Source organism: Rana temporaria, chromosome 3 (assembly GCF_905171775.1).
Source record: "Rana temporaria chromosome 3, aRanTem1.1, whole genome shotgun sequence".
NCBI classification, from domain to species: domain Eukaryota; kingdom Metazoa; phylum Chordata; class Amphibia; order Anura; family Ranidae; genus Rana; species Rana temporaria.
In genome coordinates this window covers 118,454,308-118,480,548 of record NC_053491.1, presented here as the reverse complement: position 1 = coordinate 118,480,548, position 26,241 = coordinate 118,454,308, and the positions used below count along the sequence as shown (strand labels likewise).

General features: G+C 42.6%; 1 protein-coding gene across 1 annotated transcript in view; it reads right to left on the bottom strand.

Moving 5' to 3' along the window:
- The window catches only part of EXOC4 (exocyst complex component 4), a 534,668-nt gene that overhangs the window by 115,856 nt on the left and 392,571 nt on the right, over positions 1-26,241 (bottom strand). The gene's annotated exons all lie outside the window — the stretch shown is intronic.

Below are 26,241 nucleotides of genomic sequence, written 5' to 3'. Positions count from 1 at the left end.
GTTTTCTGACTGTCCTATGAGACTGCAGGACCCCTCACCCTCTGTCCAGACAGCACTGATTGGCCCTGTGCTGATCACATGCATCCTCCCAAGAACCCCCAACCCCCCCCACCAAACTGAGCATGTGCAGCTTGACTCCATAGACTCTGCGTTATCAGGCAATTATATGGGGACAGTGGAAAGAGGGGAGTATGAGACAGAATCAAACACCCTTTTTACACAATATAGAGCATTAACCCCTTAGGTTCCACAGTACGTATACAGTATCAAAAGACAACAGAAAGGTCTAGTAGTAAGATTATGGAGTTTTGGCCATTGGTTTTAGCAGTTAGAACATTTTTAGTGAGTAGGGCAGTTTCTGTGGAGTACTGTAAGGGGTCAAAAATGTTTTTGTCAGTGAAGTAGGAGCTCAGACGGTTGTAGAATAAGTGTTCTAAAAAAGTTCAGAGGTAAATGGGAGTAAGGAGATGGGTTTTAAGTTGTTCAGACGGGGGGGGGGGTCTAGTGAGGGATTTTTAAGTACGAGTACGATCTGTGCATTCGTGGTTGTGGGGAAACAAGGTCCAGGGGACAGGTGGTTGGGTGGGCAGAAAAGTTTACCGTAGTAACCTCTTCTGTAGTACTCGGATCAAAAGAAGAAAGCACTGAAAGCACTGTTGACAGAATATTTTAAGTGGGGAAGATATCTGTACAATAGATAGGTCCTCACAAATTGCTTTAATCTTATCTTTTAAGTAATTGACAATTTCTTGGGAAGTGAGTGAGTTATTGGGTGGAGGTGGTGGGGAAAAAGAGCCGACAAGGATTGAATGACAGAGTATTAATAATATATAATAAATTTGTTTGGCAGCATGGAGGCAGGGATTGTATTTTAGGAAAGCACATTTGCATAGCGTGGAGTCTTGCAGGGATTTCGTTATTTGTCACAGCTGCTCAAAAGCGTGGCTGTGCCTCTTGAAATTTCTGCCGTTATCAGTTTGCATGGTTTCAATGGTCAGGGCCTGATTCTGCGAGGAGTAAATACATCCACTGAGAATGAAAATAACCATTGTAGACAGAAATAGCCGTGTCACGGCAGAATAGGGGTGAGATTTGTCACAGAGGTGATCAGTAGCAGAATAGAGAAGCATTGGGTTAAAGTGGTGAATGTTTCTATTGGTATTTGTTTGCTGCATGGAGGAAAAGGTGATTGAAGACAAGTACACTGCAAAACAGACGAGAAAGTGATCAGAGAAAGGAAAAGGGGTGTTGGTGAGGTTACAAGGAGTGCAGAGATGGGAGGATACAAGGTCATAGGTGTTACCATCGGATTGAGTGGAAGTGTGCGTCCGTTGCGTTAGATCAAAAGAGGAGGTTAAGTTGAGGTATAGCTGTGCTGTTAAAATTTATGAGGATGTTAAAGTGTTTGTTACGCCCCCCAAAAAATATATGGATCCTGTTCCCTTAAAGCAGGGGTGCCCAACCTTTTGAAGCATGAGGGCCACTTAAGCGACTTAGTAACCGGTCACAGGCCACAATGAGTGGAGCGGGCAGATGGCAGGTCGATGTCCACTCTGCATATGCAGAGTGGATACGGACACAACCCACTATACACTTTTTTTTCTTTACCGGATTAGATTGGAGGAGGGACACAAGTAAGTTTACATCTGCCACTCCTTAGAGGTGAATGGAAGGTCCAATTGGGTCAAACTGACTGTGTGAAAGGGGCCCAAGGCTGCTTTTGCACTGATGCGCTGTGGTTTACCGCACCACGGGTGCAACACAGTGTACCTTTTGCTTATCTGCATTTTGCAATAGACTTCTATTATATTCTGCAGGCTTGGTGCACTTTCAGAAAGCTCACCAAACTCGCAGTTATTAACAGAAGTCTATGGCTCAGTGCAGGTAACCCGCAGGTAAACTGCTCTGCATCTGTGGGTCAGTTTGAAAGCAGTCCAGTAACCACTGCAGAACAGATACGCCAATATATACACTGTGATTTTAGTAAAAGAATTACCTTTAAAAACAGTATTCTATTCCATCCCAGAGCAGGAGGTCGCGGGCCACATCAGAGGGCTCCCCGGGCCACTGGTTGGGCACCCCTGCCTTAAAGCATGTTATACAGAAAAGTGCTTGTGCTGGGTATTTTGACCCCCGGTATCACCTGAAATACCTGGCTGATGCTGCCTGGTTCTTCCCTCCCACCTGTAAACTGACCACGGTTTATCATAGCTGCTGAGCCCTGGCACCATGGTCAGTTTACGTGCCTCCGTCATCCACAGCTCTCCTGTTTCCTCCTCTGTGCTCCTCACCCCTCCTCCTTCCTTGCTCGTACCAGCGCTGCTCTGCTTCCCTTTCCACTGCTAAAAATAAAACTACATTATGTTTATACCATCCCCTCTGTTAAATAACATGTGTCCTAGTGTCTGTGCTTTATAAAAAAAATAAATGCAGATTTCTACCCAATTCCTTGGCTGACGTCAGCGGGAGTTCTCGCCCCGCCCACTGGAGCTGCCAGATGGGGAGAGGAGAGAGCCGAGGAGTCACATGAGTGCAGAGAAACTCTGTGAAATCAGGTGGAAATCGGCATTTAAGTCACCAAGAATTAGGGTTGCACCGATACAGATACTGGTATCTGTGCCGATACCAAGTATTTGCATGAGTAATTGTACTCGTGCAAATGCTCCGATGCCCAATTCAATTCCTGGACAGTCAGGGATGATCAGTGGGGTGGTGGAGGGAGCTACAAGCAGCAATCTACCTGTATAGATTTCAATAAAGCAACTGACAGCCGCTTCTACTCCTCTCCCCCTACGGCTTTCAGCTGCTTTATTGAAATCTATACAAAAATATAGGTGCTTGGAACTCCCCCAACTGCTGTAGCGATCACCTCTGACTGTCCTGTGTCCTCCTCCAGTCTTCCTACGCTCCCCCTCGGTCCTTCTCCGGTCCTCTGGGGTTTTTCAAACTTGGTTTTAGTCAGACTACCGGCCTAATGGTTATGTTCCCCTCAGCTCCTCCAAACAAGAATGCGTCAAAGCAATAGTTATGCGGGGACAAACAAGAGATTCTGGTAAATTCTGGGTTATCTTACTCTAAATGAACTTAATATGGCTAAATAAATGGGATTGTCTTGCGGAAACAGAGTTTGGATGTCTACAGATTTACAAAAAATGATTTGGCTGGTATCATGAAGGGTCTGTCAAAATGATAATCTGCATTGTTCCATAAATTATCAAAATAGTATAAAAAAAAAAAAACTAAAAAGTAAATTTAGCAGTTTCCCCTTTGCTGTTAAAGTGCCCTGTACTTTAAATAGACTTGGATTATATTCTCACCATACAAAACAGTGGTCTGGATTCTTCGACAACACTTTTTTTTAGCATAACTAAAGATGTACAAAAGCAAATGAGGCCTTGCAAGTGCAGCTGAAAATACAACACATTTTTATGCACTGAAGTCTTACAATATATCGCCTTACTTAAGTCTTACCCACTCTGATATCGACAAGCAAGCTTTTATGTACATTGAATGTAACAATTAAGGCACAATTTAAAAGTATGTGTGTTTAGTCTCCATATTTCACATTAATGGAGTTAACAGTGATTGTACCATCATTTGCTGATATCTGTGGCTGCCTGAATATGCCTTTTGACTATGGCTGTGCAGGGGACAGCTGTAATGATTTGCTATGCCTCCTGTGTCTCTTCCTCTTCTGTTCTCTCACATCAAAGTCAAGTCTGCTAATAATAAATGTACTTCCAGGGCTGAAAATTCAGTTCTGTTAATGAAATGAGAGGTAACCTTTATGTGACTTGAAGGACACCAAGTGCCAAACAGTCCTCAGGGCTTTAAAAACTAATTATACAAGGAGAATCCGTCCATTATTCCTTTCTTTGCCCTGCTGAGCAAAATGTGCTTAATATGCTGAAACCGTGGCTGCTTACCTTGCCTGGGTGATGGCTGTTGATTCATGCATCCCACAACTTGAAACTTCAAGCACAGAACCCTTGAATGCTGGCTTGATAAGAAAACTGCAGAGCAGCGCAGATCAATGGTCAGGATACAGGCTCAATACATATATCTATCCTTTACTGTGCCAAGAGGTTGGATGCATAAAATGCACAGCAAACTGGCATAGGCTTGTTTAACCCATTACAGATAGCTGAGGTTTTTAGATAAAACGCAAATTAAGAAGTACAATCCTGATGCCATGTCTAGCGTACCTTTGTAGCCCATGTGTAATGACTGGCACTTAGAGTACTAGGGTCACAAAACACATTGTAACATCATATATTAATTTCTACATTGTATTTCAATTATTCCTAGTCTATTGCTAATAATCAGAATGATTATTTTGTAAACCTACTTTGTGATGATCTCCACACATTTACCTTTGAATTCCATGACACATATTTACTATGCCCTGTTTATAGGCACTGCTGTGTCACAGAATTTACAGAGCCTGATGAAGCTGAGAAGAGGAGTTGCAGGAGTCAGAGTCAGTACAGAATTCATTGCTTTCAGGCAGCAAGGTACCATGGGATATATAGTCCTTAGAAACTGAAAGTAAACAGAAGAGGATAATCTGAAAAACATGCAGGGAATCCAAGCATTTGTGAACAGCAGACAGGCAGAACTCACAAAGAGAGAATTTTCAAGTAAGCTTATCTTGGATTGTCAAACGTAACTGTTTTCTGTATTGTTACTACAATGCTGATGTTATAAAATGGAAGTGCATGATGTGACCATATATTTCCTTTAACTACAAACATTCCAATCCCTGATTGAAAGAGAAAGAATATACAGTTGCAAGTTGGAATGATATGGATTTCTGCACAAATTGGTCATAAAATGTGATCTGATCTTCATCTAGGTCACAACAATAGACAATCACAGTTGGCTTAAACTAATAACAAATAATTAAATGTTACCATGTTTTTATTAAACACACCATGTAAACATTCACAGTGGAGGTGGAAAAAGTATGTGAACCCCTAGACTAATGACATCTCCAAGAGCTAATTGGAATGAGGTGTCAGCCAACTGGAGTCCAATCACTGAGATGAGATTGGAGGTGTTGGTTACAGCTGCCCTGTCCTATAAAAAAAAACACACAAAGGGGGGCGTGTCCGGACGGGAAACAGGGAGGACGTGTGGATACAGAGCTCCGCAAAGAAGCAGACAATCCATCGCCATCCCTGCTTCAGATTGCCTCTGTGGCACCCAATTCTTGCAGCTCCTGACCTGGGACGTTCCCTGCTACTGCCGCAGCTGCTTATTTGAACTTATTCCCCAGGCCAGGCTAACCATCTCTTTAGGCCTGTGCTGAAGACCCGCACCACGCCGGCGCCATCTTGAGGCCTGCGGCTCCATCGGAGCCCTTCGTATCTGAGGCCCACATCCCAGGCATCGGACGCATACCATCACCTGCTCCGCTGATCGCCGTGCCTTCGGGGATCCCTGGATGCCTGTCCGCTGACGGTGTGACCTCAACAGCTCTGCCGTGGTTCTCGGAGCCTCGCGGCGCCATCTTGCGGCCTACGGACCGGGACATCTGCTTCTCCAGAGCGCAGTGAGTACCCAGACATCGGCCTCCCCTTCCCTGTAACTGCCGCTCTGTGAGGCCCCGGATCCTGCGGGTGGGAGGTTGTACAGACCTGCACGGACTTGTAGTCCACCCGGTCGGCTGCCTTACTCAGGAAAGACCGCGGCTTCGTCCTACCTCTGGTTCTCGGCGGCCATCTTCTTGCTACTCTTTACTGCACCAGGCTCTCCCTGTCTCATCCAGCCTTTTTTGTCACACAACTGTTCTTTTCCAAACTGTGTACTTTGCTAATCTTTCCTATGCCACTACCTGATGACCATACAGATGGTTTGATAACTGTTACAACTACTATGTAAACTGACTTCTAATTGAGCTTGGGGTTCCATCTGTTCATCAAGACCTCCGCAATGCTACTCTAGCCATTTTAAAATTCGGGGGTAAGCCTTGACCTACCATTCCTCTTTGCACCCCATGGGAAAAGTTGGCCAGCAACAACGTTATTATAAGCCATTGTTTGGACACTGTAAGAATTTAAATATGGAGCGCTTTGTAACCAGGTCACAATCTGTGTCATCTAATCACTCAGTGGATCCCTTTGCTACACTAGACCCATCTTTGGGTTCGGAGACTGCTGAAAGATCTCTGACAAGCACCGCTCAAGATTCGGCTATAAGATCTCCCTCTCCACATGAAATCCTCACCCCAGATATCTTGGATGCTAAACTTGATGCTAAGTTGCAACTCTTGCTCCGACAGATTACGAGTAATGTATCGGCCGAGGTGAGCAAATTAGCTGCAGAACTGAGGGGCGAAATTAACCAACTTGGAGAACGTACAGACACTCTTGAAAACAAGTTTGATGAGATGATTAACTATGTACAGGCTATAGAGGAGGAAAATCATAACTTACGCATTTCGGTCTCTCAACTCCAAATACAACAGGAGGACCTGGAGAACAGGGAAAGACGACAGAACTTACATTTTAGAGGTATCCCCGAAACAGTAGGCGACCCTGATCTACGTACCTATCTTCTAGGTCTTTTCAACACCATGGCCCCCACTATAGTAGACATAGACTGGCGATTGGATAGGGCTCATCGGTCTCTGGGCCCTAAACCTCCGTCTGGAGCTAGACCTAGAGATGTCATAGTGAAGTTTCACTTTTTTGAAAGCAAGGAGGCCCTAACCTTGGCCACACGCAACAAATCCCAAATCACATACAAAGGGGCAAAGCTACAGATTTTCAGTGACTTGTCTCCCATCACCCTTGCTAAACGTAGATCTCTACGGCCAATAACCTCCCATCTACAACACCACAAGATCCCATACTATTGGGGTTTTCCTTTCCGCCTTGTTGTATCTAAAGATGGAGTTCAACATGTCATGCGTGAGGTACAAGAGGGTGAGGCTTTCCTGAAAGGCCTTGGCCTACCTCCTCTTCCGGATGAGGACTTGAATCCTTCTACTGCTCAGGTTCGTCTACCTCCCAACACTCCAAGCCGTATCTGGACCCCGGTCAGGGGCAGATCTAAGAAGAATTTCTCTACACCTCAACGTCCACATTTCTCCAAACAGCCTCCTTGAATTGTTTCATGTTTTCTCTTTTTGTTTTTTCTCCCTGGATCCACACCTCAGTGCTCCTTACATTTTGTTTTTATTTTTCCTAATTTTGTAAGGAATTGAGTTTATTGGCCTTTTTTTGAGGTTTTGTTTCCTCCCTGCTGCCGGTTCAGGGTGGATTTTTTCCCAACCCATGGGATGTGTTTCTTGCTAATGGTTTCCTTTTTTTTTACAGGTTGTCATGTATATGCTTACGGTCTTCCATGTTTATGTATTGACTTCTTTTCATTATTTTTGGAACTCTGACTGTCAAGTCCATTTTTGTCGCTACCACTCTCATAAGGTGAACAGATGGTCTTCCCCATCCCCTTATCCAGAACCCCCTGATGAGAGTCCGTAGACGCCCCTTCTACGCCTTGGGCTCTGCCCAGGGCCTCCTGAGTTGTAATTGCAACTCAGGCTTTCAAAGTCTTAAATGTTTTTTCTTTTTTTTTGGTTTCTGTTGTTTTTGTCCGATGTGTCCATTTTTGTTGAACAACTCTATTGGTCTTATTTGCTATGTTTTTATTTTTCTTGACTCAATGATGTTCTTTTACAGAATATGTCTGTTATTTTTCAGATACAGAGATGTCGTTATTTCAAGAGATGTTATATGCACGTTTTACATTTTCTGTGGTTTTAACCTTGCCTATGTTTCATTATTATCTTTTATTCCCATTATTCGTACACGAGCCTATTTACCTAGCCGGACCTCATGGCGTTAAGAATTCTATCATATAATGTGAAGGGTCTAGGTTCTGTCAACAAACGCTGGATGGCCCTGAAGGACTTCAGGGCCTCAGGCGCGGATGTCATACTGATCCAGGAGACCCATTTTCGGGCGGGAGGATCGTTTAAATTTGCTTCAAGGTTTTTTCCCACCTCCTTCCTTGCCTCTGACTCCACGGGCAAGGCGGGAGTAGCTATCCTGATTAAAAAATCTTGTCCTATCAAGGTCAGAAGCTCGCATGCTGATCCACATGGGAGATTTCTCATTTTAGACTGAGTTCCTGACCACTACATTTACCTTGGTAAATCTTTATGCCCCAAACACAGGCCAAATAGACTTTCTTCAAAAACTTTTTGACTCCCCCCATTATCATGCACAACCTTTTATGATCGTCGGGGGAGATTTCAATTTGATAATGTCCCCTACCAGAGATAGACAAACCCTTCTTAATGCTTCCCCATCTAAAAGGATTGCGTCCCAATCTAATGCCTTCCGTAAATGTATTAGGTCCCACCAACTTTTCGACTCGTGGAGGATTAAACATCCAACCTCCAAACAATTCACATTTTACTCTCCGGCTCATAAAATGTATTCACGCCTTGATCACTTTTTTATTTCGGCCCCGATAATTCCTTATGTGGTTCAATCTTGAGGCACCGTGTGCGCCCCCACGGTGGTGAAACTCCGTAGAGTCACCTCCCTTCGAGAACAGATTAAATCGTTGAATCTCGATAAGGCGGCCAGGTCCTTGATGTGGTCGAAACAAAAATTTTACGAGTTCTCAAACAAACCCCACAGAATGTTGGTTAATAAGTTGCGCCCACGTCCTTTCCACTCCTTTCCTGATTTCCTCGTGAAATCGGATGGTTCCAGGACGCATTGCCCTCGAGAAATGGTTGATATTTTTGGCAAGTTCTACCAAAAATTATACAATTGCCTGACTCCGGAAAATCATTTCTCTTTTAATCTAGAAAAGTTCGAGTCTTTTTTTCTACTTTAAAGCTCCCAAGATTGTCTCCAGCGGATTTGGCCGGATTGAATGCGTCGGTTAGTGCTGAGGAACTCTCTGTTATAATCAAAAGCCTTCCCCTACATAAATCACCTGGTCCTGACGGTCTATCTTACTTTTACTATAAAACTTTCATTGACATTCTATCTCCCCATATGCTGACCCTGTACAGCTCTCTGTTCAAGGGTACTCCCCCACACCCTCACTTCTCTCACTCACACATTTCAGTTATTCCGAAGCCCGGCAAGGATCCCTCTATACCAGATAATTACAGACCCATATCTCTTTTAAATTCTGACTACAAAATTTTTACCAAGATACTCGCATCCAGATTGTCCAGACTGATCCCCAAATTAATCCACAGTGACCAGGTTGGTTTTGTCCCTGGCAGGCATGCGGGGGACAATACACGCCGTACAATTGACTTGATAGACCTCTTGGACAGAACCGCCAGCCCGGCACTGATATTAAAGCGGGGGTTCACCCTATCGACGGGAAAAAAACATTTTTTTTTCTTTTACCTTAAAATCAGGCATTGTAGCGCGAGCTACAGTATGCCTGTCCCGTTTTTTTTAGCCCCATACTCACCTTGTAGTCGTCCATCGAAGATACCGGGGAATGGGCGTGCCTATGGAGACGGAGGATGATTGACGGCCGGCTCTGGCGCGTCACGCTTCTCCGGAAATAGCCGAAATAGGCTTGGTCTTCACGACGCGTGCGCATAGCCTGTGCGCAGGCACCGTGAAGAGCCGAGACCTACTCCGGCTGTCTTCGGAGAGAGTGACGTGCCAGGGCCGGCCGTCAATCATCCTCCCTCTCCATAGGCACGCCCATTCCCCGCGGGAGCCGAAATCTACGATGGACGACTACAAGGTGAGTACGGGGTTAAAAAAATCGGGACAGGCATACTGTAGCTCGCGCTACAATGCCTGTCTCGATGGTAAAATGTGTTGGGGGGGGGTGAACTACCGCTTTAAGTCTAGATGCTCAAAAGGCCTTTGATAGGCTAAGTTGGCCTTATATGTTTGCCACCCTAAAAGTTTATGGTTTTAGAGGCCCTTTTTTAAAAGCCCTGGAGGCCCTTTATTCGACAGTCACGGCCCAAGTGCAGATGTCGTCCTTCTTGTCGCCTCGCTTTCCCATGACGAACGGGACTCGGCAGGGGTGTCCCTTATCTCCATTGCTCTTTATTTTGTGCTTGGAGCCCCTGGCCGGGTCTATTCGTTCCCATCCGGACATCTGTGGGGTGGTGATGCGGCAGGGAGAATATAAGTTGTCGCTCTTTGCAGACGACATTTTGCTCACTATTACCAAGCCACTAATTTCCCTCCCCTCACTACACAAACTATTGTCCTCCTTTAGCGCCATCTCGGGATATAAGGTAAATACTTCCAAAACTGAGGCTCTCCCCATCCATATTTCTCCAACCCTACTATCTCAACTTAAGGATTCCTTTCCCTATAAATGGTGTACTGAGTCTCTCAAATATCTAGGTATTCTGCTTACTCCCTCTTATTCATCTCTTTATACAGTTAATTTTCCCCCCTTAGTCTTGGACATTAATAAGTCCCTGCAGACATGGACGAAATACCCTCTTTCCCTTCTTGGTAGGATTAATGTTCTAAAAATGTCCATTCTGCCTAGATTGCTCTATCACTTTGAAACGTTGCCGATTGCCCTACCATCCTCCCAGTTAAAAGCAATACGTAGGAGTTTTTTAAAGTTTATATGGGGCGGCGGGACTCATCGTATAGCTGGCTCAGTGGTGTTTGCCCCTAGATCCAGGGGTGGTTTAGGTGCTCCGGACATCGCTAAGTATTATTATGCCTCACATTTAAGGGCTGTTGTGTCCTGGTCCTCCCTACATGCTCCGAGTCAATGGGCCACCATTGAGAAGGGGGTGCTATACCCGGTTCACCCTTGCTCGTTAGTTTGGGATACACTTTCTTCTCTAGATCCTATCTTTAAGCGTCAATGTACTGCCCCAATGGCCTTTACTCTAAACGTTTGGCGTAAATGTCTCAAAAACTATCCCCTTGCCTCGATCTGCCCACCACTTGTAAACGTTCTGTTCAATCCGACCATTCCAGATAGCATGTCCCTGGGTAGGATTTCCCCATGGCTCAATGTACCTCTGTTTCAGCTACGGAATGTAGTTGATCCCATTACGCGGAGGCTGTACTCTTTTGATTTCCTGTGTAGAAAATTTAATATACCATCTCATCTTTTTTATTTCTATCTACAAGTTAGACATTTCTTTCAATCCAAATCTCCCACCTTGACCCTCGACAGACCGACAGCATTTGAGTTTTTGTGTGCTCAGGGCCCTCATCAATTACATTTAATCTCCTCTATCCACCGTATCCTCCACGAGTCGAATCCTATTTCTGAAGCCACACACCTTTACATGAGCAAATGGTCACACTTATTGGGTAAGCCCATTACGGTTCAGGTTTGGGACAAGATTTGGTCCTCTACTTTTAAGTCTTCTAAATGTGTGACTCATCGAGAAACGTCCATTAAAATCCTCATGTTCTGGTATAAAACCCCTGATGTTGTCCACAAGTACGTTCCCTCGGTCTCACCACTTTGCTGGCGTTGTGGAAGCATTACTGGTACTTTATTCCATATCTTTTGGAATTGTTCCCTGGTCCAACCCTTCTGGCTGAAGGTGAGGCTGTTGTTACAAGAGGTATTAGATTTGTCCCTTTCGTTTGACCCTTTAAATTTTCTTTTGGGACTTCCGTTCCCTGGCCTGACCAAAAATGTAAACCGCTTGGCCGCCTATGTATTACTTGCGGCCAGGAGGCTTATACCGCTGTGTTGGTTATCCACGGCTCCTCCTTCGTGGTCCAGATTTCTGCACCTAGTCACTGAGATTCGGAGGATGGAGTATTTAACAGCGTCTGTTCATGATTCTATTCCACAATTCGATAAGGTTTGGGAGCCTTGGGACCACTCGAGATACGGGACTTCTGTGCCACTAGCCTCACCTTAGCTTTTAATTTTTATCTATTCTTTATTTTATTTTCCACAAGACACTTAATATTCACTATTATTCTCTGTCCTATGTTGCTAATTTCTACATTGGAGTTGTTTGTTCTACATTATTCTGATATTCTTGTGCAGATTACCACTGTGATCTGCATATTTGGACACTGTATTTTTGTCAATTGTTTCTATGCTCTCTTTTGAGAAATCTCTTTGATATCATTATGTTGTTGTTATCATTCTTTTGTACTCTATGATCCTGCTTTGTACTATGTGTTTTTGTAAAACCCAATAAAAATACAATTTAAAAAAAAAAAAAAAAACACACAAAAAACACACTAAAAATCAGCACTCATGGCTCTCAGAAAATTCACTAGGTACCAAAAGTTAAAATAAAAAGTCAATTTATTTGTGGATGTAGTCCAAACAAAAATATAAAATAAATTTGAATTTAGCATATATTGTCCATGTATGATCATGAATAGGTACAGTGTACAATGCACAAACAGCAAACAGCTACCATAGAGCACAAAGGACTCAGAGAGCAGTTCCTCAGATGGGAGAAAAAAAAACACAACAAACAGTACCTTTTGGGGCTGACTGTGTGTGAGCGGTGGTAGAAAGGTGGATGATGGAATCCTCAAGTAAGCAAAGCCGTGCTCCCTGGATCACCCATACAGCTGATGGCTCATTGTGGTGATGGATGGGGAGATCCTCAAGCGCAGACGGCGCTGACCGGGGCTATGGCACAGCTGGGTCCGGGAGACAGCCGCACGCTTCCTCCGTATGGGATGACGTCACACGTCTGCGACGCCAATACCGTCCGAGGGGATAAGCAATGCTAGAGCCGACAGTGCCGTTGGTCTGCTGTTTGAGCACAGGAATGTGCTGCTACTGCACTCTAGTGGGGAAAGGTGAAATAGTCCACCCACTTTAGTGTGCTTTGGTAGAAGTAACAGAAAAATGATGATAAAAATCCTCATGGACCAATGCTGGATGTATAATCTAAAATAGATATGGTGAAGAGGGGGGGGGGTTATAGTAGCCTTGACAATGCATTTCGCGCTCCGTGCGCTTTTTCAAAGCCAAGAAAATGAGGCTCTAGCAAAGTTTAAATAGCAAAAATGGGAGGAATTGCAGAGTCAACGAGGGGCGGGGGAAAAAAGGGGAGGCATGTTCTGCGAACCCAAAAAACCTTAACCTCTTCATTGCTCAAACTAAAAATGATACATTGCCCAAAAAGAAGGAATAAAATAAACATAAAAATACCAAAAGATATATGCACGTACATACACATATGTACATATATACATATACACATGCATAAATATAAATAAATGAGTAAATAACTCAATAAAAAAATCAATAAAAACAAAAAAATATATATTAATGGATAAAAGTGAAAAGATGAAACTGTCAATTATTGATTAAAACCTATAAAAAAACTACATGTTTCAATCTCCTCGTTTAACCCTTTCAGGGCCAGAGAATCAAACATAAAAATCCAAAAAACTTCCCTTTTACATAAAAGGGAGAATCTTTCATTCAATGTTAAGGTACCTTTAGGAATGTGTTCGATTGAAAAAACCTCCAAGCACTTAATGTCCTTGTTGTGTGTGTGCGAAAGTGTTGTGGCACACTATGTTCAATTCAACCTTTCTTAATAAGTCGGTGGTGATCGCCAACTCGGGCGCGTAGTGCTCGTATAGTGCGGCCCACGTAGAGAAGCCCACATGGGCACTGCAACACGTAGACAACAAAATCAGTCGAGCATGTGATAAATTGTTTAATTGTATACACTTTGCCTGAGTTCATATTAATCTTATCTGTACCGTGTGTGATGAATTGGCAGGTCAGGCACGCTCTTTTCTTGCATTGAAAAATGCCTTTTCTATCATTAAAGTAGGACCTGATATCCAAAGGAGATCCTGAGGGTTTTTTCTGTATTTTACGGGTGGCTAATATGTTCTTAATAGTTCTGGCCCTACGGAACGTTATCTGTGGGGTGGCTGGAAGAACTGGAGCCAATCTCTGATCAAGGTGTAAAATATTAAAATGCTTCTTAATTATATTGGATACTGATTTATACCTGTCATTATAAGTGGATATAAATCTTATAGTATGAGCATTATCCATGTGTTCCCTTATTATTTTCTTTTTAGGGTAGGGACCCACATAAGAAGAAAACGCCTCATTGATAAGTTCGCTGGGGTATCCTTTCTCCTTAAACTTTTTTAGCATTAAGCCACTTTGTTCAACATAGTCCTCGTTCTTTGTACAGTTTTTTCTAAGTCTGTTGAATTGGCCTTTAGGAATGTTCTGTTTCCAAGTTGGATGGTGGCAACTTTTAAAATGAAGATACAAATTCCCACTAGTAGGTTTTGTGTGATTCTTAGTAATAATCCTATTCGAGCCATTCGTTAACAGTAGGTCTAAAAATACTAGTTCATGTGAATCCAATACATATGTAAACGTTGGGCCAAAAGTATTGGCATTACAATGTGCCACAAGGAGGAGAAGACATCAGGGGTCCCGCTCCAGATGAGCACAATGTCGTCAATGTAACGACCATAGAAAACAATGTGCTCAGCAAAAGGATTGTTCAGCCAAATGTTCCTCTCCTCCCAGTGGCCCATAGTAAGATTGGCGTATACGGGAGCAAAACTCGCTCCCATGGCTGTACCCTTGCATTGTACATAAAATTGTTCACAAAAAGTAAAGTAGTTGAGTTTTAAACAAAATTCAATAGCCTCAATCAGAAACTGTGATTGTAGTGAATTGAATTCACCACTTTTGTTTAAAAAGTATTGTACTGCTCTAATGTCTGTCTCGTGTGGAATGGAGGTTTACAATGAAGCCATGTCTAAAGATGCCCACATATATCCCTGTTCCCACGAATAGTACTTCATTAGAGTATTTGATATAAGAAGGTAGTTGTATAACCAAGGGTTGCAGAATAGAATCGATGTACGTAGATAGCCCACTGAGAAAGCCATTAGTGCTTGCTTCAATGGGTCGGGGGTCAGTCAAAGATTTATGGATCTTGAGGAGATGGTAGAAATGAGGGGTACTACATTCAGATGGTAAAATGAACTGTCTTTCTTCTAGCTTTGACTAGCTTCTTTAATATAGTCCACTTTGTTTTGTATGATATTAAAGAAGCTAGTCGTTTATTGGCAGATACAGACACCTATCTTAAGCTTCGCAGTGATCCTCTACCTGACTACCAACTTGAACTGAAAACCTTAGTCTATACAGCTTGGGAGAAAGGAGTTCTTACTAAAAAAGAAAGACGGTGGCCCAGTCAGAGTCCTGACCTCAACCCAATTGAGATGCTGTGGCATGACCTCAAGAAAGCGATTCACACCAGACATCCCAAGAATATTGCTGAACTGAAACAGTTCTGTAAAGAGGAATGGTCAATAATTACTCCTGACCGTTGTGCACGTCTGATCTGCAACTACAGAAAACGTTTGGTTGAAGTTATTGCTGCTAAAGGAGTGAATTGGATGAAGATCAGATCACATTTTTTGACCAATTTTTGCAAAAATCCATACCATTCCAAAAGGGTTCACATACTTTTTCTTGCAACTGTATAACTTTAGATGTTCCTCTTGCGTTTAAATGTGTTTTTGAAGCTTTAATGAAACTTGGCAAATGCCCTGTGTGTGTGTTGGTCTTCTATTTATTTGAAGTAGAAGTGGAAGTAGTTTAAGGGTAAATGATTTAAAATGGAAAGTGATGAGGAAATCACCAGATTTGTTGCATGGTTATGTGTTGGTGTGGTATCTGTTTTTTTTTTTTTTCGTTTTTCGGGGCTCAGTAGTACGATCAGCAGATTTCCAGCTCATTTGTTTCCGGGCTCAGTAAATCCCCAGCTGTGCAGTTTCCTGGCACAATATTCCCCTCCTCAACTCAGTAGTACATTCCCCACCATCCCCATGATCACCCCCCCGCCCCCCCCATTCTGTTGATGATCAGTTCTCCTGAAACTCAGCTCTGCTAATCTCCTTATGATCCTCCATTCTGCTAAACTGATCTCCCTATCTGCTGATTCCCCACCACTCAGTCCTCGCTCTGGTCCCTGCTCACCTTACTGCTTTATCATTCACACACTGTATGTACACTGTATGATGTTATTCGGTGATCCCCGTTCCAGTCCCTACTCACATTCCTGTTGCTCCACACTTAATACCACAGCTTAGACATGTAAACAAAGCACAGCCAAAGCTGAATAAGTTTCCCTCAACAGCTGCAGAAGCGATAAGGGAGCGTTATAGGACTTGTTTACACTTGCGACTGAGTGGTAAAACTTACGTTTTTACCACCTCTCAACTGCTCCCCTGTTGTAGCTTTAAAAAGCATGTCAATTGCAACATTTTGAAGCAAGTGTAAGACCCCTTTTACACTGAAGGTGCTTTCAGGCGTTTTAACGCTAAAAATAGCTCATGTAGGAGACAAAACCGAAGCTTGATGCGGCGTGTTGTCTACTCCATGTCACAGATTTTACTATCAAGAAATACAAAAACTCGCTCTCCAAACATCTACTGAATGCTGCCAAAGCCCTTATTCCACTTTTTTGGAAATCCTCACGCATTCCAACTATCCAGGAATGGCTATGCAATGTAACGGATATCTGTGAAATGGAGGAGACCATTGCTCAGTCGATTGACAATGCTGAACGCTTCCAAAAAACATGGTCTCTCTGGTTTATATTCAAATATTTTCAGGCATATGTAAATTTGACAACTACACGCCAATACTTATGCCCCCGATGAACCCCTGAAGTAGGTCTATATACTCAATAACTCACTATACTAACCTTATATGATAAGTGATGTATATACGGCACCAACACCTTTACACCACTTTCTTTCCTCCACCTTACTACTTTCATGTCTTGAACTCTATCCCCTTTTAAGGAATTCCTTTTGGTTTTTCTTAAGCTACAACCCAGAGACCTGAACGTTTAATTCTTGGCAAAGAAGTTCTACACACTCTAAGGATCAACTCCAGGTTATGATATATTAGACCTTGTTTGTTAGACAACATTACAAAGTTGTAAACTATTAATGCTCTCCAACATAAGTTTTTTCACTTCTATGTATCCATCAATTGGAGTTTTCACTTCTATGTATCCATCAATTGGAGTTTTCACTTCTATGTATCCATCAATTGGAGCTGCGACTCCATATCGATATACCAGGATCTTTGGGGGCGGTGCGGGAGCCGTTAATACACGGCTCCTAAACCGCCCCTGCCACTGAAATCAATGGGAAGCTGCACTTTTTGGGCACTTTTAACCCTTTGTTAACCCCCCTTGGGGGTGTAGAGCTACTAAAACAAAAACACTTGGGTGGTCTGAGTGTGAAATCAGCCTAACCAAAAAATATTAAAAATAAAAAAAGAAAGACTGCTGCACACCCTAAAGAGTTAAACTACAAATTTTATTAAAGCTATAAGCTATATCAAAAACATATACAAGGCATAAAAACTGGTCCTCTATAGGTAATAGGTGGACCTACCCAGATCATTCCCCATTAGAAGAACACCAGTAATGGCATATACTCGTAACTAAACCAGCTCAATTCCCCCGCAGGAGGACCGAGATACATGAATTGCCTTTATACTATGAGTATCCATGCCTTCCTTGAGGGGCTATGTGGTGGGTTGCGTTCCTGGCACACGCTCCCTCATTTTCCATGGGAGACTTTACCGGTGGACCTCTGGGTCCAATGGGCCACGTCATATTTCCCTACACAGCATGCCTGTCTGTAAGTTCTATTATGGGAGTGGTTCGTCCTACCATATGTGCAATTATATCCTCTGCCACATGCGAAGTAATTATGAATCTAATTACTACACTACTCTATATTTTTTCTAGATATGCATCACGTGCCTGCTCCTGATGAGTGGTACAATCAAACCACGAAACGCGTTGAGCTAGCTACAAGCCGTGGTTGCACCTTTATGAATTCTACAATTGTACACTTTATCTTATACAGCTTTGTGGATTGTAGATTGGGACGCCACTACCTAGGGTCCCTTTCGGGTCATACCGATGCAGGTCGGGAAGGTTGGAGGCTATCTCTACCTTTGTTGTAGCTGTTCCTATAGAATGTTTACAATATTTATGCATGTGCAGATTGTTCTTTTAATTTTATGGGAAGTGTACAAACAATATCAATTTTGCTGTTTTTTTAAATGTATTTATGGTTCTCAACACTATCAAGTATATTATATTTATATCATTTTCTGTTCAACTATTGTTCAACTGTACCGAATAAAACAATTATATTTTCAACTAGTTGATATTCGATTTTCCCTGAAGACTGTGTGCTCCATATAAAGTCCCCCCTGTTCATATCTATTCCCCTCTCCTTTCAATAATTTTTATTTCTGACATGAACAGCACACCCACCCTCCACAAATCACAGACACCCCCCCCCCCCCTAGATAAAGAGCCAAGTTACTAACTAAATATACCCCTAATAGTTCCCACACAGGACAGTGATTCCCTAATGACAGGCTGTGAATGTCCACTGTCCGTGTGTGGAAAAGCAGCACTGAAAAAACACCTGGAAATAAATATACAAACCACATAATTGTGGTAAAATAATAAAAGACACCACTCCACTCGAATAGATAGCTTGTAGGAGACAAGATATCAATGAAAATGGCAAACTGCGTTATGGCTCAAAGTATAGATATCGCTGAGCCAATATGGGGGTTACAAAGCTCAACATGTATGAAAGGGGGGGGTGCTGATCCCAAATCAAATCAGCCTAAGCCTAGGTTCACATTGGAGCGATTTGTCATGCTATTTGATAGATCAAATCGAATGACAAGTCGCATCCTATTGGCGACAATGGCACTGTTCCAATCAGTGCAACACCTATTTGCACAAATTTTGACAATTTCAGGTGCACCTTTAATAGACATGTGTGTATGAAGCCACACAGATGTCTATCAAGTAGCACCTGAAATCGTGCTGACCTTGCTACTTTGAAATTGCGCTACTTCAAGTGAAGTAGCGCAATTTCAAAGTAGCAGCAATGTGAACCAGGGTTAAAAGAGGCTTGAGGGAGACATAAATAGGGATTTGGTTCTAACTTGCTGGAAACCAAAAAGCTTAGCAGCTTTTTAACTCATATGCCGCGTACACACGATCGGTCAATCCGATGAGAACGGTCTGATGGACCGTTTTCATCAGACCAAACCGATCGTGTGTGGCCCCATCGGTTATTTATCCATCGGTTAAAAATTTTTAAACTTGTTTTAAAATTAACTATTGGATACCTAACCGATAGAAAAAAAACGATCATTTGTAGGCACGTCCATCGGTTAAAAATACACACATGCTCAGAATCAAGTCGACGCATGCGTTTTTTTCAGCACGTCGCTGTGTTTTACGTCACCGCGTTCTGACACGATCGTTTTTTTAACTGATGGTGTGTAGGCACGACTGACCATCATTCAGCTTCATCGGATATCTGATGGAAAAATCCATCAGACCGTTCTAATCGGATTGACCGATCGTGTGTACAGGGCATTAGACTCCCAGCAGGCAGCTCAACATACTTCACAGAGAAAAAGTCCCCTTATGTACCTCATATCTATGATATAGTGTATAATTCTATTTAAATATCCCAGGCTCTTAAATTAGTTAGTTTGATATACAAAAATGTAATTGTGTATCGGATACCCAATTCATACCAAGATACATTTATCCATCAGTGTTGTATTTTCTCTACAAAGCAAGCATTTGTCCATGCTTAGCAAGTAAGCCTAGGTGTGTTTCAGAGTCATTCCTCTTGTTTCCACAGTAGAGCCATATTGCTTGATTGCTTACTCTAGTGTTCTGTTGATTGTCAAGTGTTGTATCAAATGATTATCGCAAGAGATTAATGCAAAACGACCATTCCCTGTTTTAACCACAATCTGCAACAACCTACGGTCTGCAATCAAACAAAAATTGTTCTAACAAATCCTGTTGTTCATATTTGAGAAAGATGGCCAGGAGGCTATTCCCTCAAAATATATGCTGCTATAGTCAATCAAAAGCATTAAAATGAGTAATCAGATGCTGATTACTCAACACATTGCTGGCAATATTTAATCAGAATGATTAATGTATTTTCATTCTGAAAGGTACCTTTGGCTATATCAAATAAGGCATACATGTGGAATATGTAAGCTTGAGCTTTATTCGTTAAAAAGCTGCTTAAAAAAAAAAAAAAAAAAAAAAGCTGCTTAATTATTAACATGAACCATTGCTTCTTATTTCTACTCAACTCATTTACAAAATTGTATATCATATGTGCAGTGCCAAAAACATATATTCTAAAATTAGAAATAGAAAAATGCAAATAAATGATAACAAGAATGGCAACTGTGGATAGTACACCACTGTGTGTATCAAAAAAGGGAGAGCCAGGGAGGAGGGACAAAGGCAGGAGAGCCGCAGCTTTTATGCACAGCGCTGGATCATGATAGGGCTCAGGTAAGTATGGGGTGGGGGGGAAGTGGGGGTGAGAGGCGAGTCTGTGACAGAAGGTTTTTCACCTAAATGCATTAATGTAAAAATAACCTTGAAGCTTTTAAACCACATTCAAGACAAACACCCCCCAGCATTTCTGGCTGTGGCCATCTTGAGTAAAGGAAGATGATTTATGTAGTATTTACTTCCTGGAATCCATCTGCTCTTAGCTCAGGTATACATGCAGGCAGGAGGGTGTGCTTAGCTGAGAAAACCCCTCTTCTACCCCTGAAGACTCCTGAAATGCATAATATAATTTGCCTAGACCTGGAAACTGAAATGTAACTGAAGAAATGTAAAACAAAAAAGTTTAAAAAAGTAAATATGATAGTTTCCTATCCATTTACTAATGTTAGCAGCATAATAATTAAAAATAGTTAAAGTTAATTGAAAGAGGAAGTTCCACTTTAACAGTGAATAATGCAGAATCGAGCCAGTCTGTTAGCTTGGAGAGGGTAAAGGAGAGGAAATAGAGAGGGGCAGGGAAGTGCATTTACATCCTAGACTATAGAGGCTGTGTGTTTCTATTGATGCAAACAGTATAGGGAGATAGAACTCTAGTCCCTGCAAGCAAAGGTGACTCTATAGGACACTGCAAGAGAAAAGAACCACTCTAAAACAGGAAACTCAGGGCAGTGGTCATGGCACCAGCTTAAAATGAAATATTGACAAGGATTAAAAGATAAAGAAGTTACAAATTCTCACTGAAGGTGGTACACAGAGATGAAACAACTCCTCCTACATAAGTTATACCCTGTTTATCTACAGCCATCTCCTCTCTCTAGCATTCTAAAATACACAGATCAAAGACTTTCAGCTCCCGCTGGTAGGAGGCAGGGATCTGACATCATACACTGCACAGCAGGGAGCCAAGTGTAATCTGAGACCTGAGTGGAGGAAAAGGACACATCCCCTCTATAAATGAAGCGTGAAATACTAATGCGCTACCAAAAGTGTTAGATACCAAGTACTTGGTAATAAAGTGTGAAGTGGAACGTAAAAAGCAGCTAAACTTCTACAGTGTTGCCAACACCCCGTAAATGTAAATATATATGATGAAGTAGCACTAATTACTCTAATAAAAAGTGCTAGTGAACAAAAAATATTAATCTCAAAATGACTCTAATAAATCTAAAGTGCATCATATCAAACTAACATCTGAATAAATAAATAAAAATGAATAGTCCATAAATAAGGTGCATCCCCAAAAAATCTGATGATTCAGAGAGAAAGTCCGTCTCTTAATCAAAGATTGAATATTTCCTGTGCAAACAAACTGCCTCACACCCTTGATAAAGTCACGTGTGTTGTGACACAACGCGTTGGGAGGAGCTTGGTGACATCACTTCCGGTTACAGTAGTGACTGAAAGTCTTTGCATATGACGTGTATTTTCGTTGTTTGACGTTTTTTTGTCTTTTTTATTGAGCTGTTAATTTTAATAAATGCAAGAAACTTTTTTAAACTTACTACACTATGGAGAATCTTCTTTTTTGCCTTTGGTCTCGTGGATCCCGAGATACTGTTTCTAAGAAGAAGACTGTGGAGACCGGAGTAATAGCTGCAGTGGCCCCTTGTCCTGGATACATCAAGAAGGAGAAAGCAACTGCCTTTTGGTGTCCATTACCTATTGATGCACTACTAGACCCTTTGGGGTCCACCTATGAGGTGAGAGGCTAGTACTACTGGGGGAGGATTCGAGAAGTACCTTATATGATATCTTTATACATCTGCAAATTTGGACTCCCTTACCTGTCCTTCTCCCCATCTTTCCAGTTTGTTTGCACAGGAAATTATTCAATCTTTGATTAAGAGATGGACCTTATTTATGGACTATTTTCATTTGAATGTATCTATTTATTCAGATGTTATGTTTGATGTGATGCACTTTATCATTAGATTTATTTTAATGCTTTTATTAATAGAGTTTTTGAGATTAATATTTTTTGTTCACTAGCACTTTATATTAGAGTAATTAGCGCTACTTCATCATATATATTTACATCCCCTCTATAATCTCATAGGGAAACATGTACAGCTGAGGCTGTTAATCACATGCTGTGTGCTGAAGTGGATGGGGGAGCCATCTTTTGGGGTTGTGGGGTCAGGATAACCTACCAGAAGTGATGCATATAGATAACAGAGGGAAAAGAGAGGAGATGGAAATCACACTTGATGCTTTATATTGAGGCTATAGCGAAAAATGCTCCGTTAATTTTTAATTTCAGAGATTCAAAACCACTTTAAATCAGCTCCTAAAAAGTGCTTAAAAACTGAGGGTGTAATATCTTCAGGACATTTTTTTTTTTTGCTTCCATCACAACTTCAGCAGATCCCTTTATGCAGCTATCCAGATCGGAGCTTCCTTAACAATTGTGTGAAGGCCTTACTCAGACCCTGCTGGAAAAAGATTGCAGAGCTTGCCTGGAATGTGAATGGACTTCGTTGTGGTGTTTATGTAGCAATAGTGTGGAGGCCTTATGTAGACCCTGCTGGACTAAAAAATACAGGGCTTGCCTTGAATGTGACCTTTAAGCACTTTGTTGTGACATTTTTCAGACCTGTGTGTACCGTGTTAGCTAGCCCAAGAGCGCACTACACACACAGAGCCATGGCACAGCCAAAAGGCAGTTGCTTTCTCCTTCTTGATGTATCCAGGACAAGGGGCCACTGCAGCTATTACTCTGGTCTCCACAGTCTTCTTCTTAGAAACAGTATCTCGGGATCCACGAGACCAAAGGCAAAAAAGAAGATTCTCCATAGTGTAGTAAGTTTAAAAAAGTTTCTTGCATTTATTAAAATTAACAGCTCAATAAAAAAGACATGGCATGACCCAGTTTCTATAGGCTCACTTTGTGATTACGCCCACAGTTAGTCTGGAATGTGACCTTCAGGCACTGGACTCTGTTGCAGTTTTCAGACCCTTAAGCCTCGTACACACAACCGGTTTTCCCATCAGGAAAGCTGCCATGAGAGCGTTTGGCTCGTGTGTCCTGACAGGAAAACTGCTAAAAAAAAAAAGAGAACCTGCTCTCTATTTTCCCGTCGGGAATCGCGTCAGTTTTTTGCCCATCAAGAAAACCGGTCGTCTGTATGCTTTTCCGAGGGTAAAAAAACGTGCATGCTCAGAATCAAGTATGAGACGGGAGCGCTCCTTCTGGTAAAACTAGCGTTCGTAATGGAGATAGCACATTCCTCACGCTGCAAATTATTATTAACTTTTATATTCAAATAGTTTTTATTGTGGTTTTCAGATTACAATATATGCGTACAATAACAAGAGTAGAATATGTCATAGAGAAGAATGACAACATATCTATGATGAGTATTATGCAGGTACTATGAGCATGCTAAGGTGCATCAAAGATGATTTAGTATAACTCTAGTATTATAGTAACATCGGAATGAACAAAAGGCCATTCCAAGAAGGAGGGTCTTGGTGTTAACACAATATGCATAACTTTAAAAAGCATAATACAGAGGGGGGGGGGGGGGGGGGGGGGAGATAGGGGGTAGGTGCGATCCTGTCAAGGGGTGCGGGGAGGAAGGGGGGGGAAGGGGAGGAAGAGCACCAGTGAGGATTGTAATTTAGATCAGAGGTGTATTACTTAGCGTATGTATTCGTGTACCAGGTATTCCAAGGTTTCCAGAGGGCGAGCAATTTAGAGTAAGTGGGTTTCCCCCGAGCTAGAACTGTTTCGTATGTGTAGTGTGTCTGTACTAGGTTAATGACTTCCGTGAGTGTGGGGGTATCTTTTGTTTTCCATTTCCTAGCAATCAGTAGTTTCGTCGCTAAGAAAACGTGTGTGGTCACTAGTCGGTGTGTCGGTGGTAGGTCTTCGATAGTCAGATTGAGGACCGCTAGGTGTGGAGATAGAAGTATGGGGAAGCGAAAGATGTCCTGCAAGGTCGCCTCAACTGCTGACCAGAGTGGCCGTATGAGTGGACATGTCCAAAAGATGTGTAGGAGTGTACCCGGTATGCCACAATCTCTCCAGCATGTGTCAGAGGCGTGTGTGTAACATTTGGCTATCCTATGTGGTGTCATGTACCATCTCATTACTATTTTTTGGGTTAGTTCCCACAGGGAGGTGCAAGATGTGTATTTATAAACGGACTTAATTGCTATTTGCCACTGCTCCTCAGTAAAAAGAGATTGGACATCAGTTTCCCAATCGTCCAGGGGTTTAGTTTTTTGGAACAAGGTCTTATCTTGGAAGGTGGAGTATAGTATGGAGGTACCCCTCGGTTTACTAACGTCGTTGAGGAAGTAGTTCCAGATGTGAATCGGTAACGAGCCTTCTATGGAGGGGTTTGCCGCTAGGCACTTTTGTATTCTATAATATGTGAAATAGTCCCTGGTGGGAGCGAGGAACCTTTGTTGTAGTTGTAGAAAGGAAGTGGTAGTCACCAGGGAGCGTAAGTCAGATGTAGATTTTACTTGGTCTGCAAGCCAAGTCGGGATAGTCAGGTCAGGTGATAGCAGTTCTAATGTTTCTAGTGGGACCGGTATTGGCTTAGTCGGACGGTTCGTCCATCGGGTGTTGTGAAGGATTCTCCATGCCTTAACAGAGGCTTGGACGGTGGGCGAATAAAGTGTCAGTGGTGTGTTTTTTGTGGACATGCTAAACATCCATCTGGCTAGGTTAGGTCCCGGTGTTGCGGTGTTTTCTATATCTCCCCATAGTGTAGATGGCGAAGAGGAGAACCAGTCCCTCATTTGGGAGAGGATCGAGGCTAGATAGTAGTCCCTGATATCTACGTGGCCCATTCCTCCTACTGACCTGTGTTTGATGAGTTTAGAATGGCCACATCGGGATTTTTTCCCTTGCCACACAAATTGTGTTAAGATGGACTGTAAAGAGTTGAGATATGAGCGTGTGAGAGGCACGGGCAACGTGCGGAAGATGTACAACAACCTGGGGAGCAGCATCATTTTGAATGCCGCAAGGCGGCCTGCCCATGAGAATTCGTATTTTGAGAGTTTGTTAGTTTCTTTGATCAACATTTGTTTAACGGAAGTGTAGTTGTGCTTTGAGGTATCTTTTAGTGACTTGTAAAGTGTTACACCCAGGTATGTTATGCCATCCTCCGCCCAGGAGTAAGGATATTTGTGTCTGAGTATGTTACTGGTAATTGCGTCCAAGCCCAGGTCTAGAATATGAGATTTTTGTTCATTTACCTTGTAATACGAAACAGCACTAAATTTCTGTAGCAGCAGTTGTACCGAAGCCAGGGAGGATATTGGGTCTGTGATCATTAGTATCACATCGTCCGCGAATAAATTGATTTTGTGGTCTTTGACGCCGAATCGGAAGCCTGTTATACCGGGGTGGGATCTGACATGTTCCGCGAGCGGTTCCATGACCAGGTTGAAAATGAGCGGGGATAAAGGGCAGCCTTGGCGGGTGCCATTGGTTATGGAGAATGGTTGTGAAAGCATCTCCGAGGTATATACTTGGGCCGAGGGGGAAGAATATAGTGCCAATATGGCCGACAGTATGTGGCCCCGAAATCCGAATTTAATGAGAGTCGCTTTCATATAATCCCAATGGACTCTGTCGAACGCCTTCTCTGCATCCAAAGAAAGGAGCAGAGAAGGCGTTCGGGTGGATCCAGCACCATGTATGATGTTGAGAATCCTGCGGGTAGCGTCATATGTTTGCCTCCCCTTCGTGAAACCCGATTGGTCTTTATGAATGAGCAGGGGCATCAAGTTAATCAGCCGGTTGGCTATGAGTTTGGCATAAATCTTGGTATCTATATTGAGCAATGATATAGGGCGAAAGTTCTGCGCTTGGGTGGGTTCCTTGCCTGGCTTCGGTAGTGTAATAATCAAGGCGGAGA